Consider the following 20,545-nt stretch of genomic DNA (forward strand, 5'->3'; position numbering starts at 1 on the left):
TGACCCACGATCTTTTGCCCACATTTTAACCTAAACCAAGATCAATCCAACCATTCCCTTCCACAGAGCCCTGCAATTTTTTATTCATCCATTGGCCTCAGAGCTTCCTAAATGTCCCTGATATATATTTGCCTCTACCACCACACTGGCAGGGCATTCCACGAACATACCACTCTGTGTAAAGAATATACATCTGACACCCTCTATATTTTCGTCCAATCAGTTTAAAGGTCTGCCCTCTCGAATATACCGCTTTCATCCTAGGTAAAAGCCACTGGCTATCCATTCTATCTACTCCTCTTATCTTATGCATCCCTGTCAGGTCGTCTTTCAACCGGCTTCATTCCAAAGCCAAAAGCCCTAGCTCTCTAAACCTATCCTGATAAGACATGTTCTCTAATCCAAGCAGCATCATAGTAAATCTCCTCTAAACCCTCTCTACAGCTTCCACGTCCTTGCTATTCTGACCAGAATCAAACACAACAATGTAGGTGTGGTCTAACCAGAATTTTATGGAAATACAACATTAGCCGGCGGCCCCTGAACTCGATCCCTCGACTAATGCAGGCAAAATGCCTTCTAAACAGCCCTATTGACAGGCGACGCTATTTTTGAGGGATCTATGTGAGTGGACCCCAGGAACCCTTTGTCCTCTACACTGCTAAGAATCTTCTCTTTAACCGTGTACTGCGCCTTTGATTCCACTCTTCCAAAGTCCATTATTTCACATTCTTCTGCATTGAAAGCCATCTGATACTTGACAGGCCAGCTACGCATCCCATCAATGATCCCATTGTAAACTACAACAATCTTAACCACAGCACCAACAGCTTTGTGTCAACTGTCCCATCGCCCTGTCCTTGGATCATAGCTCTCCATACCCCTCCCTTCCATATTCTTTTGACATTTAAAACTTGTATTACACATTGAACTCGAATCGCATGCACTGCTTCCAGTGGCATCTCGTTCCACACTCTCACTACTCTCTGTGAAGAAGCTCCTCCTCACGTTTCCCCCAAACATTTCACCTTTCACTCTCAGCCCATGACCTTTAATTCTAGTCTCACCCAACCCGAGTGTGAAAAGCCTGCTTACATTTACCCTATCTATTCCTCACATCATTTTGTATATCTCTATCCAATCTCCACTCATTCTCCTATGCTCCAAGTAAGAAACTGCCAACCTCTTCAACCTTTCCACATAACTTAGGTCCTCAGGTCAAGAAATCATCCTTATAAATTTCCTCGGTACTCTTTCAATTTTGTTGACATCTTCGCTGAAAGTAGGAAGGCGTCCAGAGCAGCACACAATATAGGAACGCCTTATTAACATCCATGTACAGACGTCTGACAGACAGACAGACATACTTTATTGATCCCGAGGGAAATTGGGTTTCGTTACAGTCGCACCAACCAAGAATAGTGTAGAAATATAACAATATAAAATCATAAATAATTAAATAATAATAAATAAATTATGCCAAGTGGAAATAAGTCCAGTACCAGCCTATTGGCTTGGGGTGTCTGACACTCCGAGGCAGGAGTTGTAAAGTTTGATGGCCACAGTCAGGAATAACTTCCTATGACGCTCAGTGTTGCATCTCGGTGGAATGTGTCTCTGGCTGAATGTACTCTTGTGCCTAACCACTACATTATTGAGTGGATGGGAGACATTGTCCAAGATGGCATGCAACTTAGACAGCATCCTCTTTTCAGACACCACCGTCAGAGAGTCCTGTTCCACTCCCCCCTCCCCCGAACTTCACTGGCCTTACGAACGAGTTTGTTGATTCTGTTGGTGTCTGCTACCCTCAGCCTGCTGTCCCAGCACACAACACCAAACATGATATGTACGTCATATACACCCCTCTACTTTTCTTAACTTCTATAGTAACTTTCTCGAAAAAGTCAATCAGGTTCGTGAGACAGGAACAGCCCCTCAAAAAGCTGTACTGAATGTAATCAGATTATGCTTCTGCAAATGCACATAAATTCTGCCTTTAAGAATCAGTTCCAAAGTTTCACCACCACTGACATGAAGCTCCGGTCTATAATTCCCAGGATTATCCCTAATCCATTTCTAAAACAAAATAATAATATTTGAGACCCTCCAACCTTCTGCTACTCCTCCTGTGTATATTAACAGCGAAAAGATTATCACCAAGAGGGAACATACTCTTTCCTCGCTTCCCGTAGTAACCAGGGAATGCCCCATTCGGCCCCGGAGCATTATGTCGTTTTTTCAAAAGTCCGACAATATCCTATTTCTTTACGTCACATGTTCTAGCATGTCAGCCTGTTTTAGGCTGGCCACACATAAGTCAAGGTCCCTCTCAGTGGTGAACACTGAAGACATTAATTCATTAATTCATTAAGGAACTCCCCTAACTCCTCCGACTAGTTCCTCTTCTTTTACTCACTCTAGTCATCCGTCTGTTCTTCACCTACGTGTAGACGGTCTTGGCGTTTTCCTTAATCATACTCGCCAAGCTCTTCTTATTCCCCCCTTCTAGCTCTCATAAATTCATTATTCAGCTCCTTCCTGGCTGCATCGTAACCCTCAAGAGTTATGTCTAATCTCTCCTTCAAAAACCTTTAGTGAACTTTTTTTAATCCTCTTGTTGGGATGCTTCACATCTCTTGTCAACCATGCCTCCTTCACCCTACCATCCATGTTCATTTGGGAGAACCCTACCCAGCACCCCATTAGCGTTCCCTACACAACTTCCACATTTCCTTGTTTATTTCCCTGATAATATTAGTTCCCAATTTCTGCTCACAAGCTCATGTCTAATAGCATTATAACTCCCTCTCCTTCAAAACAGCTGCTCTTATCCCTCTCCAAGGTTATGGTAAATTAGGGAGTTGTGATTACCCACGAGCAACCAGACACCTGGCCTGTTCCATTGGCTAGCGCCAGATCCAGTAAGGCCTCTCCTCTAGTTGGCCTGTCCACATATTCAGGAATCCTTCATTAACAGACCTAACAAATTCTGCCCTGTCTAAATCTTTTGCATGTAAGCTGTGCCAATCATTATTAGGGAAGAGCGTGTTTTTGCAGCAGTCCAAAATCGACCTGCCGACCTACTCCTCGAAGTTCCTGTTGGGAGGTGTGCGCTGTACAATACTCCCATTAGAGTGACTGCAACTCCTCCTATTTCTGAATTCCACCCACTCTTCTACTTCCTCCGACTCCAAGCACATAGTTCCTTTTCTTTTACTCACTCTAGTCATCCTTCTGTTCTTCACCTACGTGTAGAACGTCTTGGGGATTTCCTTAATCATACTCGCCAAGCTCTTCTTATTCCCCCCTTCTAGCTCTCTTACAAATTTCAGAAAGTCCAGTTCCACCCACCACCCCCCCCCCCGAACTTCTCTGGCCTTACGAATGAGTTTGTTGATTCTGTTGGTGTCTGCTACCCTCAGCCTGCTGTCCCAGGACACAACAGCAAACATGATATATACGTCATATACACCCCTCTACTTTTGTTAACTTCTATAGTCACTTTCTCGTAACACTCAAGAGTTCTGTCTAATCTTTCCTTCAAAAACCTTTAGTGAACTTCTTTTATCCTCTGAGTGGGATGCTTCACATCTCTTGTCAACCATGCTTCCTTCTCCCTACCATCCATGTTCTACTGGAAGATGCTACCCAGAACCCCACTAGTGTTCCCTACACAACATTCACATTTCCTTGTTCATTTCGCTGATAACATTAATTCCCAATTTCTGCTCACAAGCTTATGTATTATAGCATCATAATTCCCTCTCCTTCAAAACCATCTACTCTTATCCCTCTCCCAGGGATTGGTAAATTAGAGAGTTGTGATCACCCACGAGCAATCTGACACCTGGCCTCTTCCATTGGCTAGCACTAGATCCAGTAAGGCCTCTCTTCTAGTTTGCCTGTTCACATATTCAAAAATCCTTCACTAACAGACCTAACAAATTCTGCTCTCTCTAAATTCTTTTGCATGTAAGCTATGCCGATCATTATTAGGGAAATACGTGTTTTTGCAGCTTTCCAAAATCGACCTGCCGACCTACTCTACGATGTTCCTGTTGAGAGGTGTGCGCTGTACAATACTCCCATTAGAGTACACAAAAAGTACACTGCAGATGCTGTGGTCAAATCAACACATACAAACAAGCTGGATGAACTCAGCAGGTCGGGCAACATCCGTTGAAATGAGCAGTCAACGTTTCGGGCCGAGACCCTTCGTAAGGACTCAATAGAGTGACTGCAACCCTTCCTATTTCTGAATTCCACCCACAGTGACGTGGGAACATCACTGTGGGAACATCAGCTTTTCCTACCTTTGTGATAGCCATATTTTGGATCGGGAATGCGAATGGTTCCTCCAAGAATAAAAAGACAAATACATGTTATCATCGTTCTTTACCTCATGGTTTTCCAATACCTTTCTTGATTTTCGAGCAACACGGGTGCGCGTTAAATGTTTCACAGAGATACAGACCGTAGTTTGATTAAGAGTCTTGGAATGCGCAGTATCTCTACGTTTTAGCAGATGAGGATTCTCCTGTTGTAACTTCTTCAGACATGTCATTTCCGTGCACTCCTGTACTGAAACATTGATAAGAGTCACATCAATGGCTAACGTGGAAAATAAACCTTTATGGTAGAGGTGTAATATCTTCCCTGATCTAGATTGCTATTACTAGATTTAATTGGCTAATTATTCGGTCACAGCTGATGTTGATTAATCGTTTCGGCGCTGCTGAGCCATTACCTGTCTTCATCGGATGGACCATCATATAATCTCTTGTATATTCATTAATTCGTTGAACGCACTTATTAGAAGTCGAAGGAATTTCAATCAGTATTTGAATCTGCCTTGAACGAGGGCAGAATAATAAGTGATAAAATGTTGTCATGGATAGAAAATTGATTGACTGACAAAAAATGAAGTTCAGACATTAAAGGGCGAGTCTCTGGAATGATATATCTCACAATCTGTGAAACAATTCAGGTCCTTCCACTTCGCTATGACAAAAACACAAATAGGTAATTACATTGTGAAGAGAAAGTCAAAAGGCTAGGGAGGGATACTGATAATCTAGTGGGTGAGCTAAAATCCGGCAAAGCAAAAAGAGGAAAAAGAAGAAAAGAGGGAAATAGAGTGACTGAGCTGGCATGAAAAATGCTTCAACAGCATATTTTCCAAACATTTGGAGATTGTAACCTTCCAAGTTGAAGAAGGATACGGGCATTTAGATCACGGTAGTATGTAATTCACAAAATGCTACTATTCAGGTGCAAGTAACTAAAAAGGCTGGGATCATGTTAAGGGAATTATGTGCAAAATTTGGGGGTGTTATGCTTCGTGTGACAGGGAAATAAAGAACCAATTGTGGACTATGTACTGAATTCTTCTTACTTAAAAATTATCTGAATGTGTTAGAAGTTCAGAGGAAGCTTACAAGAACGATTTCGTTGGTGGTTCGGTATCCTAGGAGAAACTGTGTATAGGCTCGACTTCTATCTACTGGTGTTCATCAGAGTTATGGGACTTGACTGAAATCTAGTAGTCCTTAATAACAATACGTATGCTTCATAAACCTCGTAGTCCGAGGTTCTGCAGCTCGAAGGGCTCATGACAATACCTTCCGGCACCTGACGACCTGGGGAACCCGGGAGTAACACGAGACAGGCAGACCTGGGGAATCCGAGACTGGCGATTCATCTTCCAACAAGGTTGGTCGTCTCGAGATAGACCTGATAAACTGGAGACAGACCTGAGGAACTTGAGATACTCTTGGGGATCCCGAAAAAGGACTGGTCATCTCGAGATAGACATTGATTAAATTTGGGAAACATGAAATAAATCTGGGGAATATAGAATAAAACTCGGGAAAATCGAATAGTCCTCGGAAGCCTGGAGGGTCATGGCAGGCCCAGGAACCTTTAACAACACTAAAATTCTTGATAAAAGCCTTTAATGTGGTCTCGGCAAGCTCTAAACGTGGACTCGGAATTTGTTCTCCATAAACTCGGAATGAAGGCTCGAGACAGTCGGAAACCGAAGGAACTCCGGACGCCGCTTTACAAGTTCCACTGGACCCTTATATCGCTGCGTTTTTTTAGTCACCGTGCAGACTGAACGCAAGTGCTGAGAAAGGACAGGCTGCCAAATGGAGTCAGCGATCTTGCTTTATTCATAAGAGTTCCAACTGACAATCGGCGGCTCGGTAAAGCGACAACGAGAGAACTAACATTCTAAAAGCTAGGGCCAGCGAAATTAATAATTGGAAGACTGCTTAAATAATTACCGTATCCGAAAACCCCATGTCAATCAAAATAAACTTTAATAAGTTTAAACAGAAAACGCAAGGTTTTAACGAGTGTCGTTAAGAGAACTATTCACAAATAAAGGCTATTTAGAAAATTTGGTGCCCAATGCTCTAAGTCTTCCTGCAAGGGGGCGAAGAACTTATAACATCCGTTGTTAGGTGGGAATCCTTTATCGCCTTACTTAAAGTATGCACCATCATTCGACAGTTTTAAACCGAGCGTTCGTCTTCTCTTCTCGCTTCGGCATTAGTCTCATTGCTGCAAATTCATACTAATATCACCTTAAATGGAATGTTTAGAGCTATGTCTGTCTTTTGTTTTGTTTATGTACTTACCAAAACAATCTAGTCGTTATCTCTCAGGAAAGTAAGAAAATCTTCATTCTTGTTTAATTAAAACGGGCAACATAATATCATACGATGCAAATAATTTTCCACACTTCATTCAGAATCAGTTAGCATTTTTCTTCCCTGCCAGCATTGCGCTATGATGACAAGTGCTTCCATTTTGACATTTAACTATCCATGAAAAGTCACGGGAAAAAGAATAAAGATTAAATGATAAAAGGAGAAAATCTTTCTTAACTAATAGCCAAAATAGAGAGGCGTCCAATCACCATGCCAATGGAACTGCAATGTAAGTTGGTCAGATGCCAGAGTGCATAGATGAGAGGTGGAATTAGTAGGTGTTTTCAAAAGCTTACAGTCTGGAAATCATAGAAGTTTCAAAGAACTCCACGGTATGAGCAACTGCTTTGAGCATCCTTTGAACTCGGACCCCAGGATCCCTCTGATCCTTCACACTGCCAAAAGTATTAACATTAATACTATATTCTGCCATCATATTTGACCTAAGAAAATGAACCACTTCACATTTATCTGGGTTGGACTCCAGCTGCCAGGATTACAGCACGGAAACAGGCCAGCTCGGCCCTTCTAGTCCGTGCCGATGCTTCCACTATTGGTTGTACTAATTGGCTACTATGTGATGTGACAGGCCTCCAATTCGTTGATCTGTTATCTTGTAAACTCTGTCCATACCAGTAATGCACAATCTACATTCTTTCATACGTCTGATTGGACCGCGCCACACAATAACCTTCATTAAATCCTTAATGAAGCGTTGTCTTAAACAAATCCAAAGAGCTAGCATTAGTGGTCACTTTATTAGGTACGCCTGCAGGTTCCTTAATGCAAATATCTAATCAGTCAGTCATATAGCAGCAGCTTAATGAACATGCAGACAATAGCAGCAGGTGTTGTGCGGACCAAACATCCGAATGTGGATGAAAAGTGATCTAAATTATTTTGAACGTGGAATGAGTGTTTGTGCCAAACGGGGTGGCTGAGTATCTTAGAAATTGTGGGTTCCCTGAGACTTTCACCCAATAAAGTGACTCATGAGTTTATGTTCGTGGTCTTCTCCTCCTACAGCTTATTCACTTCGAGGTTCGACGTGTTGTGCGTTGAGAGCTGCTCTTCTGCACAGAACTGGTGTAACGCGTGGTTAATTGAGCTACTGTCGGCTTCCTGTCAGCTACATCCAGTTTGGCCATTTTCCTTAGTGCTCGCTCTTTAACTTTTTTTTGTTTGCTTTCGTATCATTCTCTTACACCCGAATGAAATGACCACTGACTGTATATGAAAGAGTATAGAACATTTCACAAACAGCAGCTCGCTGAAAGTGAATAAGCATCGACCGACAGATATTACCGAGGTATGCCGGCTGGACTATTTGGATTGTGACTAGAATGGCAAAGTTAACGTCACATTCAGGAAGGACGGGAAGATGAGAAAATGCACAAGGATTCATTCATACTGAATGCTGAATACAAAGAAATGAAGGTGGATGGCCTATTTTCCGGGCACGGAGACGAACAGGTGGTCTGAAAAATAATAAAGCAAAATTCTCCTGTGCTAGATGAATCCTGGCAAGATATTAGGGCAATGTGCATCCGACGAAACAAAGGTTTTTTTGCCACAATTGCACGTTCATGATTATTGGGAATTATACTTCAAACTAAACGAATGGGGTGTGAGGTGCTCGTTAAATATTTTGGAATATTTTGGAACAACGTGTTCTTGCGCCAACCAAAGGACACTAAGAAGGAATTAGAGGCGGAGATTCCATTGGATTCAGTCGCAATTCCATTTATCAGAAGATCAGGGATGAGGCCGAGAGGCCTACTTCGTATCCTAAGTGTGACATGTCAGAAACTCACGAAAAGTAAGAGTCCCAGAACAGATCCCTGAGGCACCACACAAGTAGCCGACCTCCATGCAGAATATGACCCGTTTACAACCAATCTTTGTCTTCTGTGGGCAAGCCAGTTCTGGATCCACAAAGCAATTTTCCCCGTGGATCCCATGCCTCATTACTTTCTCAATAGGCCTTGTATGGGGTGCCTTATCAAATGCCTTGCTGAAATCCATATACACTACATCTACTGTTCTTCCTTAATCAGTGTTTTTAGTCACATCCTCAACAGATTCAATGAAGCTCGTAAGGTACGACCTTCCCTTGACAAAGCCATGCTGACTACTCCTAATCATGCGATGCCTCTCCAAATGTTTATAAATCCTGCCTGTCAGGATCTTCTCCATCAACTTACCAATCACTGAGGTAAGGCTCACTAGTATATAATTTCCTGGGCTACGTTTACTCCCTTTCTTGAATAAAGAAACAACATTTGCAAACCCTCAATCCTCCGGAAGACCTCTCGTCCCCGTTCAGGATGCAAAGATCATCGCCAGAGTCTCAGCAATCTCCTTCCTCCCCTCTCGCAGTAGCCTGGGGTACATCTCATCTGGTGACGTAACATTCCATAACCTCAGAGTAGACAAATACTTGGTTGATTGCTGTAGCTAAACGATGTTCTGCTTGTCAATCCATGGAACCAAAGCCTGCAACTGCTTCAGGTATATATTATTCCAAGCTACTACTGAAATGGCTCCGGTTACAGTTGTTATAAGTCTTTCTTATCCAGAACAATTTCTCCATATCTATTTTTGGTTTTGTTTCGTATAGGGACTTTTAAAAGACATGCCAACAATATTATCACCTGTTTGTGAAAAGCGTAACATACCCTACAAATCAACAGAGGAAGTGAGATGAATTGCTACGGTCTGGTTTATGTGATTTAGGAATCGCAAGAGGCACAAAAGAGCTATATAATTGTAATTCCGTTTTGCAGACATTTGGAAATGCAATCACCTCCTCCTATTGGTTGTATTAATTGGCTATCATGTGGCAAGCCTCCAAGTCGTTGATCTGTTACCTTGTAACCTGTGTCCATACCAGTAATGCTCAACCTACATTCTTTCATAGGTATAATTGGACCGCGCTGCACAATAACCAAGCCTTGTCTTGAAAACGCTGAAGAACAAGCATTAGTGGTCACTTTATTAGGTACGCCTGCACATCGGTTCCTTCATGCAAATATCTAATCAGTCAGTCATAAAGCAGCAAGTTAATGAACATGCAGACAAGAGCAGCAGCTGTTGTTCAGACCAAACATCCGAATGTGGAAGAAATGTGATCTAAATTATTTTGAGCGTGGTATGAATGTTTGTTCCAGACGGGGTGCCTTGAATATCTTAGAAATTGCGAGTCTCGTGCGATTTTCATACAATAATGTGCCTCGTGAGTTTATGTTTGTGGTCCTCTCCTCCTACAGCTTATTCACTTCGAGGTTCGACGTATTGTGCGTTCAGAAATGCTCTTCTGCACAGACCTGGTGTAACGCGTGGTTAATTGAGCTACTGTCGCCTTTCTGTCGGCTTCAACCAGTTTGGCCATTCTACCTTGAGCTCGCTCATTAATTATTTTATTTTTTTTTTAATTTGCTTTTGTATCATTCTCTTAACCTCGAATAAAATTACCACTGACTGTATATGAAAGAGCACAGGACATTTCACAGAAAGCAGCTAGCTGAAAGCGGAAATACAGGTAAATAAGCATGGACGGACAGATATTATAGAGGCTTGCCTGCTGGACTATTTGGATTGGGACTAGAATGTTAAAGGTAACGTCGCATTCAGGAAGGACAGGAAGATGATAAAATGCTCAAGGATTCGTTGATAATGAATGTTTAATACAAAGAAATGAAGATGAATGGCCAATTTTCAGGGCACGGAGAGGAAGAGGTGGTCTGAAAAACAATAAAACAAAATTCTCCTGTGGTATATGAATCCTGGCAAGGTATTAGGGCAACCTGCATCCAACGAAACAAAGGCTGTTTAACATAATTGCACGTTCATGATTATTTGAAATTATACTTAAAACTAAAAAATTGGGTCAAGGTCTGTGAGGTGCTCGTTAAATATTTTGGGCTATTTTCGAATGACGTGTTCTCGCACCACCCAAAGGACACTAAGAAGCGATTAGAGGCGGAGATTCCTTTGGAATCAGCTGCATTTTTATTTATCAGAGTATCAGGCAGGAGGGCCGAGGGGCCTACTTCGTATCCTAAATGTGACGTGCCAGGAGGATATTACTGAACAAAAAGTTTTTATTTTCATGACGATCCATTTGATTCCTGGACCCAGTCTCCCTCAATGCCATGTGATTCCATATCTGCATCAAGAGAAATGGCAATTCAAAACATCAAATGATCTCCATATTCAAATGTCTGCAGTGTAGCACATAGTGAATGTCACATTATATTGGTTCGTCATTTACGCCAGTAGGTGGAACTGTTGCATCACTTGATACCCATATTTGCTTCAGAGAATGGAAGAACCGGGCACTGAACACATAATATAGCAGCGACTGTGCTCTGCATCAATTACCCAAAATGGATTCATTCGAGTCATTACTCCAGAATGAATGTTATCTTTTTCAAACTGATATCATGCAAATATCATCGGGAAATATTACCGAGAGAACTCGGGCGATAATTGCTGCAGCTGACATTTGGCGCTCGAGTTTGTAGGATAATTTCCGTGTAATGGCGAACATTCGACAGGATACGCTAATGCAATCCTTCACAGCTCTCTGCGTTTTAAACAAAATTTACATAGAAACATAGAAACTTAGAAAACCTACAGCACAATACAGGCCCTTCGGCCCACAAAGTTGTGCCGCACACGTCCCTACTTTACAAATTACTAGGCTTACCTATAGCGCTCTATTTTGCTAAGCTCCATGTACCTATCTAGAACATTCTTAAAAGACCCCATCGTATCCGCCTCCACCACCATTGCCGGCAGCCCATTCCACGTACTCACCACTCTCTGAGTAAAAAACGTACCCCTGACATCTCGTCTGTACCTACTCCCCAGCAACCTTAAACATGTGTCCTCTTCTGGCAACCATTTCAGCCCTGGGAAAAAGACTCTGGCTATCCACATGGTCAATGCCTCTCATCATCTTGTGCACCTCTATCAGATCACCTCTCATCGTCCTTCGCTCCAAGGAGAAAAGGCCGACTTCACTCAACCTATTCTTATAAGGATGCTCCCCAATCCAGGCAACACCCTAGTAAATCTACTCTGCACCCTTTCAATGGCTTCCACATCCTTTCTGTAGTGAGGCGACCAGAACTGAGCACAGTACTCCAAATCGGGTCTGACCAGGGTCCAATATATCTGCAACATACCCCTCGGCTCATAAATGCAATTCCACGATTGATGAAGGCCAATATACCATCCGCCTTCCTAACCACAGAGTCAACCTGCACAGTTACTTTGAGTATCCTATGGACTCGGACCCCAAAATCCCTCTGATGCTCCACACTGCCAAAAGTTATAACATTAATACGATATGCTGCCATCCTATTTGACCTACCAAAATAACCACCTCACACTTATCTGGGTTGAACTCCATCTGCCACTTCTCAGCTCCGTTTTGCATCTTATCAATGTCTCTCGGTAATCTCTGACAATCCTCCACACTATCCACAGCACCTCCAACATTTGTGTCATCTGCAAACTTACTAACCCATCCCTCCACTACTTCATCCAAATTATTTACAAAAATCACGAAGAGTAAGGGTCCCAGAACAGATCCTTGAGGCACTCCACTGGTGACCATCCTCCATGCAGAATATGACCCGTTTACAACCGTACTTTACCTTCTGTGGGCAAGCCAGTTCTAGATCCACAAAGTAGTGTCCCCATGGATCCCATGCTTCCTTACTTTCTCTATAAGCCTTGCAAAGGGTACCTTATCAAATGTCTTGCTGAAATCCATATACACTACATCTACCGTTCTTCCTTCATCAATGCGTTTAGTCACATCCTCAAAAAGAATTCAATCAGACTCGTAAGGCACCACCTGGCCTTTAGAAATGCGTGCCGACGACTCCTAATCATATTATACATCAAAAATCCTGCCTCTAGGGCTTTTCTCCATCATCTTACCAAGCACTGATGTAAGACTCGCTGGTCTATAATTTCCTGGTCTGTCACTTCTCCTTTTCTTCAATAACGTAACAACATCCGCAAACCGCCTGTCCTCCTGAACTTCCCCCTTCCCGATTGATGATGCAAAATTCATCACCAGAGGCTAAGCAATTTTCTCCCTCGCCTCCTACAGTAGCCGGTGGTACATTTTGTCCGGTCCCGGCAACTTCTACAAGTTGATGCTTTCCAAAAGCTCCAGCACATCCTCTTTCTTAAAATCTATATGCTCAAGTGGAGAAACTTCCGCTGAAAATCGGAAACTTTTTAAATCGATTTTCCAATTATCGTATTCCACTATGGCACTCCCTTCGTTCCCGCCACCCTCAGTGAAACGCTAAACAGTTGCATTGTCTGTCCACCATCACTGGCATTTCAGCTCATCTGTGCAGCCAACACATTAAATGCATTGTGGCAGTTAATCAACAAGGCGTACTACGTTGACGTTATAAGCGTATAACATGTAACACAGGAAAGCTTTTACCCGAACAGTTTAACACGATATTCTGTGGATTTTACTGATGATACTTTCCTTCTCAGCTTTCCTTATAACATTTCTGTATTCTCGCAATAATCAATTCGTTGTAAGCTAGTCTTTCTGTTCGCCTGTTGTCCATTAATCGCTTCGTATTTCTGGTAAGATGCAGCAATTCTCCCCGGACCTATTTCCGCCCATGGCAAACTCAAGCCCACAGTACTTCAGTCGCTTCTTCCCATTTTGATACACTGTTGGTTTATGCGTCCCCTATGCATTTGTATGTGGGGGGTGTAGTTTAAGGCTGTGTGGAATTGAGCAAATGTCAGTGACAGTGAACCTGTGAATCGGTCATAAGTTGGTAAATTTTCAAATTGCTTAAATGTTGTCACATGCAGAGAACAAACTGTTTTGCAGGTCATTCATGCAGATCAGTTCATCAGTGCATTGAGATAGCACAAGCGAGCAGAATAAAGTGTTACAGTTACAGGGAAAGTGCAGTACAGGTAGGCAGTAAGGTGTAAGGGCATATCGACGTAGATTGTCAGGCCAAGAGTCTGTCTGATCACAGTAGGGAAACATTCAGTGATCACATAACACCGAGACAGACGCTGTCCTTGAGCCTGGTGGTATGTGCCTTTAAGGGTTTTGAATCTTCTGCCTGATCGGATGGGGGAGGTGAGAGAATGTCCGTGATGGTTGACGTCTTTGCCTATATTGGCTGATTTGCCGAGGCAGCAAAAGTGTACACAGAATCCATGGAGAGGAGTTGCCTTCCGTGATGTGCTGAGCTCTATGCGCAACTCTCTTTAGTTTATTTTAATTACCAGCAGAGCAGACACCATGCCCAGCCGTGATGCATCCAGACGGAATTCATCGATAAAGATTGCTGAAGTCAAAGTTAGAGCGCTAGTGAGCGCTCTTTGCCGTGACATCTACGTGGTTGGGCCAGGATAGGTTGTTGGTGACGTCCCCTCCACTGAACTTGAATTTCTCAACCCTCCCGAACCCAGCATCGTTTACATAGTTGCCCCGCCAATTCCTGAAATCAAGACCCAATTCATTCGTGAGTAGAGATCTGCATCAATATATATTTCAGTGGCTTTGCAGTCTTCCACAGTTCTTAAGGAGCAGCTTCGAAAGCCCTGAACAGGACTTGTGTCCGATAGCCTTTGACTTCTGATTCTTATCAGCTTCACCATGGCTGAATGGGTCCTGGTTCTTTCCGCGTTTGCGTCCTGTTTGCTCATTAGGTACAATACTTCAACCTTTATACTGTCCTTTATGTTGTGTTGGTACTTAAGGGTTTAAAATAATTATTTGTTACTTTCCCCAGCTGCAAACCCGGAGATGACTTTGACTCAGTCTTCGTCCGTATCAGCGACTCCGGGTAGAACCGTGAAAATCAGTTGTACCATGTCAGGGGGGTAGCATCGACAGCTACTACACGAGCTGGTTCATGCGAAACCCGGCGGCGCCCCAGTTTTTGTGTTGCATGGAAGCTCCACAACAGGATCGGGAATTCCAGATCGATTCATCGGTTCCGTAGAGTCATCGAGCAACCAAATACATTTATCCATCACCAACGTGCAATGGGAGGACGCCGTCGATTATTATTGTGGTGCTGGGGATGTTAGCACGGACATATTCACCTTTGGGAGAGGAACCAAACTGAATTTCAACTGAAAGTAAATATTTGTTGGGGTCTAATCACCGTTTGATTTTGTTTGTTTTTTTATTCGTTTGAACCTTGGAATAATATTATCAATCCTGATGCTTCGACCCGGCTTACAGGACGCTTCTCATTGTAACTTTATAATATGGCAGGTAGAAATCTAGCGCGTATGCATCCTGTTTGTTTGGTAGGGTTACTGAATTTAGCTGAAAACTATCTTCAAAACAACTTCAGTTCATTGCCATAACATTTTTAAAATAGTTTCGTTAATTGATGCTTCGTGCCGTTAGCAAGTGTTTCTTAAAAGGTTCCCAGGGAACAGATGCATTAAAATATATTCCCAACAGTTTGGACTTACACTAGACAACCGATGTGAGGTCGTGTTTAGTTAAAGGATCTGAATGCCAAACGTCTGGAATATATTTTGTTATTTTAAAAAAAATATAAATTGCTGCTAATTTTACTTTACTTTGTGTGTATTATGTTGTGCACCTTGGTCTCCTAAAACGTTGTTACGTTTGACCGTATCCATGTATTCAGTTGACTGACAATAAACTTTGTCCTGAACCGGAAGCTTAATACGGACAAGAGCCGAGCTCTGCATGTTACCGAATTGCAATAGGGAACTTCTATTTCCTTCAGGCGGTAAAACAGAGGCACAGAATTAGGGAATACGACCCCACGAGTCTGCTCCATCGTTTGATCGTCGCTGGTATATTTTCTCCCAAGCTCATTCTCCTGACTTCTCCCCATAACCTTTGATGCCGTTTGCTAATCAAGAGACTATAAAACTCCGTTTTAAGTAAACCCAAAGACTTGGTATCCACAGCCTCCTTTGGGACTAAATTCTACAGATTCACCACTTTACGGATAAATCAAATCCTCCCTATCTCTGTTCTAAAGGGCTGTCCGTATATTCAAAGGATTTTCTTTCGGGTCTGGCCTCTCGGAATATAGGAAGCATCCTCCCACTTGCACTCAGTCTAGCTCTTTCAGTATTCGATAAGGATCTAAGGGGGGGAGAGTTAATTTTTCACTATTCTAATATTCTCTTCAGTTTATGTAATTCTCCTTAAAAAATAATAAATAAATAAATAAATAGATAGATAGATAGATACATAAATAAATAAATAAATAAATAAATAAATAGATAGATAGATAGATAGATAGATAGATAGATAGATAGATAGATAGATAGATAGATAGATAAATAGATAGATAGATAAATAAATAAATAGATAGATAGATAAATAAATAAATAAATAAATAAATAAATAAATAAATAGATAAATAAATAAATAGATAGATGGATAAATAAATGAATGAATGAATGAATGAATGAATGAATGAATAAATAAATAAATAAATAGATAGATAGATAGATAGATAGATAGATAGATAGATAGATAGATAGATAGATAGATAGATAGATAGATAAATAGATAGATAGATAGATAGATAAATAAATAAATAAATAAATGGATGAATGAATGAATGAATGAATGAATGAATGAATGAATAAATGAATGAATAAATGAATAAATGAATAAATAAATAAATAAATAAATAAATAGATAGATAGATAGATAGATAGATAGATAGATAGATGAATAAATAAATAAATAGATGAATAAATAAATGAATGAATGAATGAATGAATGAATAAATAAATAAATAAATAAATAAATAGATAGATAGATAGATAGATAGATAGATAGATAGATAGATAGATAGATAGATAAATAAATAGATAGATAGATAGATAAATAGATAGATAGATAGATAAATAAATAAATAGATAGATAAATAAATAGATAAATAAATGAATGAATGAATGAATGAATAAATGAATAAATGAATAAATGAATAAATAAATAAATAAATAAATAGATAGATAAATAAATAGATAGATAGATAGATAGATAGATAGATAGATAGATAGATAGATAGATAGATAGATAGATAAATAAATAAATAAATAAATAAATAAATAAATGGATAAATAAATAAATAAATAAATAAATAAATAAATAAATAAATAGATAGATAGATAGATAGATAAATGGATAGATAGATAAATAAATAGATAGATAGAAGTATTCGGTAGGTTAATGAGACTTCATCCTCTACCTCTACCCCCCCCCCCCGCCCCAATCATTCTTCTGAAATCCAGCGTGCACAAGCCCAGGGCCATCAAATGCTCCGTATACTTTAACTCTTTCATTGTCGGCATCTTTCCTGTAAGCCTGCTTTTGTCAGCACATCCTTTCTTTGATATGTGGTCCAGAACTGCTCACTATACTCTAAATCTGCTCTGGCTATTGCCTTTTAAAACCTTAGCATTACATCCATGCTTTTATATTCTACTCATCTCGAAATGAATACTAACTTTGCTTTTGCCTGCAAGTTAACATTTTGGGAATCCTGCAGGATGACTTCCGAGTCTCCTTGCACCTCCGATTTCTGAATTCGGTCTCCGGTTAGGAGAAGACTGTACCTTTATTCCTTCTACCATAGTCCACGGCAATGCAATTTCCTACACTGTACTCCATCTGTCACTTCTTTGCCCATTCATCTGATCCGTCAGGATCATTCCGCGGACTCCTACTGCCTCAACACTGCCTACTCCTCCACCTGTCTTTGCATCATCCGCAAACGTGTCCACAAATCCGTAAATCCCGTCGTTCAGATCATTACCTTCCAGCATGAAACGTAGCAGACTCAACACCCATCCTTGCAGAACACCACTAGTCACCGGTAGCCAACCAGAACAGATTATCCTCATGCTTTTCTCCTGCCGGTCAGCAAATGCTCCGTCTATGCCTGTGATAGCTTATGCTCTTATCGTGTTAAGCAGCCTGATGTGTCACACTTTGTCAATGGTCTTCTGAAAATCCAAGTCAATAACATCCACTGATTCGTATTTGTATATCCTGCCTGGTATTTTCTCAAGGAATCTCAGCAGATTTAATAACTAAATTTCCCCTTAAGGGAACCATGCTGATCACGGCTTATTTTATCGGATGCCACCAAGTACCGAGAAATTTCCTCCTTACTAATGGATTCTAGCAATCTCAATGTGTTTAAATTTCGATTAAACATCGATATGTTTACTAAGAAACTGATTGACGTCAGACTAACTGTCCCATAATTTCCTGCATTTTGCGTCCCTCTCTTCTGAGAGTGTGGAGTAATATTTGTGATTTTCTTGTCCAGCGGACCCATTGGCCCATTCTTGAAAGATCGTTACTAATGCCTGTCTAATCTATCCAGTTACCGCCTTCAGAATTCTGGAGTGCAGTCCATCTAGTTTGTCGACTTATCTAACTTCAGATCTTTCAGCCTCCCAAGCTCCTTCTCCCTCGTCATAGCAACTACTGTCACTTAGGTTTAATTTCCCTTAATGCCTAATTTCGAGTTTTGTTTTCTCAACTTGATCTTTTCACCTTACTTGCGCTCCTCTTGTTCTATACCTATTAACCGGAAGTCATCAAGATTCTGGTGCTCCGTTCTAACTTCTACCCAATTTGCCTTCAGCAAGATGCCGCCCCAAAGCCCACCTCGGCCTCTCCAGTGTGTTTGAACTTCTGCGCCGTCTCAGTGTAAATGTCTCAGCTTTGATAACAAATTATCACTCAGCCCACCTGTTTTGTTTACATTTCAATCTCTCCAAACCCGCAGGCCACTGGGTATCTAATTTTTGGATACCTCCTCATTACTTCAGTAAGTGATTTTTCCTTGAATAACAACTCTGAGGTCTGAAACACTGGAAAATCGCTCCTTAGCATTTCTGACTTTTCGCCGCGTTTTCCTCCGAGATACTACCGTAAAACGATTTCTTTGTAAATTTCGTTCTGTAGTCTTGATATCTTATTGTGTGAATGGGTTCAACTTTTCAAATCATTGAAAAAAAATCATTATGAATACATTGACTCAGATGTCCACATCTTCTGGATTTCATAGACCTCTGAGAGTTGTTAACGGATTTTCCTTCAGTGTGTATCACCCCGGTCCAAACAACCCTTTCGGAATTAATTGTGAGACTAAAAACTAAAAAATCCAGGTAGAAAACTTTAACTGGTATTATTTATTCCCATTACAATATTTCCATGATTTTTAGCCAATCACATTCCCTCCTTTACTGCGACGAATCGCGCAATCTCCGAGGAGAGACAAAGACACAGCATGTCAATCAAATCCACCGCCATATCTCTTGCTTTTTACCTGAATAGCTGCGACGACATTTCGGAGTTTTGCCACGCGCTTTGCCATATCCCTTTCGGGGTTTCTTATTGGTTCTATGATTAAAGTCTTTACGATTTAACACCATGGACCATGGCAATAATCTGTCACGATGTTAACTATATATAGTTACATCAGATTGGATCGGTGTACCATGGGATATATAAAGTATGAATTACGTATATTAGAGAGTATTTCACGAATAGAGGTTTCTGTCAGCGAAGCTTCTCCAGTCGGATTTTCTTTTGCCATTCCATCGAAATTTGTTATTTTATTGCTTTGAATTTTGCTATTATGAAAAACCCTCTTTTTCCTTTACTTTGTAGCTATTTCTAGTGTTCATGATATATATTGCCTTTGATGCATTTGTGGAAGATCAAAACACATTAATGAGATTCAGTTGTGCCCGGGTTCTCATGCGTTCTGACCTTTATGGTTCTAAAATAATTGAAAAAAGACAAAGTTTGATTCTAATTTATATCAATTAATAACTCATCTCCCTGCACTTCTTTCTATTTACAGGTCCGCGAAAACCCGCCGTATCCGTCCTCCGACCATCTGCGGATGAAATTCGGGGACAGGGCACCGCCACACTGGTGTGTTTAGTGAGCGGGTTTAATCCGGCCGCTGTGAATATCGAGTGGACTGTGGACGGCAGTACGAGAAGGAATGGCGTTGAGACCGGCCGGATCCAGCAGGACGCCGACAACACGTTCAGTGCGAGCAGTTACATGACTCTGCCAGCCTCAGACTGGAACTCACACGAGCGTTACTCCTGCGTGGATAAACATGAGACTCAGGCAACCCCATATCAAACAAAAATCGCGTGATCCAGCTGTATGTAATACAACATGTTTAGAGGCTGTTTCTTAAAAATAAAACAAACGAATTTCAGCTACAGATGTTAAATTTGCGATTGTCGCTGACACATTTTTCAACCGGGAGAAAACAGGCATTGCGTCCTGGTGGACGTTCTTAAACAGCATTCGTTCTGAAATTCATATCGTCCATGTAATTTTATCCCGAAGTAATTAAAATCTATGCGATCTCCTGTGGCGTTTTTGCCTTGATCAATATTACCGACAAGAGCATCATTTTTCAAACGTTTGCGTAGATAGTGAACGTGATCAAACTTTGGCCATCCATGAAATAAAATAGACAAAATAGACATTGTGCTAGTACTTGGGTATATTTTCTTCCTGAAGAAATCATATTCACTATGGCTACATCAGAACAAGTGGTGTAATTACTTGTCAGCGAAATTTACATAAATAATAAAAGAAATCCTGATACCGCCTTTATTTGAACATCGTGCGTATATTCAATTTCCAATTTTAGCATTGTATTCTTCATGGAAATGGTTTTACTACAGCTGGTCATATTCAGGGAGACACGGGCTTCTGTATCCTGTGTCAGCAGCGGGAGAAGAAGTTTTTCCTT

At 41.1% G+C, this 20,545-nt stretch overlaps 1 pseudogene; it reads left to right on the plus strand.

The window, feature by feature from the left end:
• Positions 1-14,388: 14,388 nt before the first annotated feature.
• On the plus strand, positions 14,389-19,935 carry LOC132400373 (immunoglobulin lambda-1 light chain-like; annotated as a pseudogene).
• The last annotated feature ends 610 nt before the right edge of the window (positions 19,936-20,545 follow it).

Source organism: Hypanus sabinus, chromosome 10, assembly GCF_030144855.1.
Source record: "Hypanus sabinus isolate sHypSab1 chromosome 10, sHypSab1.hap1, whole genome shotgun sequence".
NCBI lineage: Eukaryota > Metazoa > Chordata > Chondrichthyes > Myliobatiformes > Dasyatidae > Hypanus > Hypanus sabinus.